This window comes from Mus pahari, chromosome 5 (assembly GCF_900095145.1).
Source record: "Mus pahari chromosome 5, PAHARI_EIJ_v1.1, whole genome shotgun sequence".
In the NCBI taxonomy this organism is placed as follows: domain Eukaryota; kingdom Metazoa; phylum Chordata; class Mammalia; order Rodentia; family Muridae; genus Mus; species Mus pahari.
The window spans coordinates 105,981,613-105,983,240 of record NC_034594.1 but is presented as its reverse complement, the minus strand read 5'-3'; positions in this window follow the sequence as shown (position 1 = coordinate 105,983,240).

Sequence of the window (1,628 nt, the reverse complement as noted above, 5' to 3'; positions counted from 1 at the left end):
GGTTGGGGTTAGGGTTAGGGCTAGGGTTAGGGTTAGGGCTAGGGCTAGGGCTAGGGCTAGTGTTAGGGTTAGGGCTAGGGTTAGGGTTAGGGTTAGGGCTGGGGTTGGGGTTGGGGTTGGGGTTAGGGCTAGGGTTAGGGCTAGGGTTAGGGCTAGGGCTAGGGCTAGGGCTAGGGCTAGGGTTAGGGTTAGGGTTATGGTTGGGTTTAGGGTATCATAACTGTTATTTGTAAACTTCCCTACTATTTTAAACACTATTGAGGTTACTACCCTACCAAAGCGATGCTGTTCTCAAATGTCCATCACATTGCTCTGTTTTCTGGAGACCTTCCTTCCCCAGTTGGCCAGGGCCTGTTTGCTCTGGGTGCAGCCTTCCTTCTCTCCAGCACTTGCTGGCTTCATGTTCACTTGACACAAGCAAGAGTCATCAGAGAGGAAGGAGCCTCATGTGAGAAAATGCTTTCATAAGATTCAGCTGTAAAAATATTATCTTAATTACTGATTAGTGTGGGAGGGGCCAGCCCATTGTGGGTGGTGCCAACGCTGGCCTGGTGGTCCGAGGTTCTATAGAAAGCAGGTTGAGCAAGCTAGGGAAAGTAAGCCAGTAAGTTGCACCCTTCCATGGCCTCTGCATCAGCTCCTGCCTCCAGGTTCCTGCCCTGTCCTGACTTCCTTCAGCGATGAACAGCAATGTGGAGGTATAAACCAAATAAACACTTTTCTCCACAACTTGCTTTTCTGGTCATGGTGTTTCGTTGCTGCAATAGAAACCCTGCCTAAGATATCACCTCTCAGCGGCCCAGTCGCTATCCCTTCTGCTCCTACCCTCCAGGCTCCGCTCGCCCGCCTGAAGCCTGCCCAACAACTTCACACCTCAGTTCCTTTGCTCCTGTTCTTCCTGCAGGGATCTGTGAAGGCAAGTGTCTCCTCACCTGGTCAGGGATTTGTAATGATAGTCTCTGCTCCCAGAATCCCCCCTTTAGTTCCCAGCCTAGGACCTCTAGTATATGCAGTGACACCTGTCTTATTTATGTGGTGACCTAGCTATTCTGTTTTCCATGTAGACAGAGACAGTTTCTGGCACAGGATATTAGAACATAGCAGATGCCCAAGAAACATGTATATATACTGTACTGGCTGGTTCTGCGTGTATACTTGACCAAGCTGGAGTTAGCACAGAGAAAGGAGCTTCAGTTGGGGAAATGCCTCCATGAGATCCAGCTGTAAGGCATTTTCTCAATTAGTGATCAAGGGTGGGAGGGCCCCTTGAGGGTGGTGCCATCCCTGGGCTGGTAGTCTTGGTTCTATAAGAAAGCAAATTGAGCAAGCCAGGGGAAGCAAGCCAGTAAGTAACATCCCTCCATGGCCTCTGCAACATCTCCAGATTCCTGACCTGCTTGAGTTCCAGTCCTGACTTCCTGTGGTGATCAACAGCAATGTGGAAGTGTAAGCTGAATGAACCCTTTCCTCCCCAACTTGCTTCTTGGTCATCATATTTTGTGCAAGAATAGAAACCATGACTAAGACACACACACATACACTTTAATGCATTTATTTTATGTTTTTTTTTTAACTATGTGCATTTGTGAACATCTTCAGGTGGGTATATGAATGTGAGTTCAGGTGCC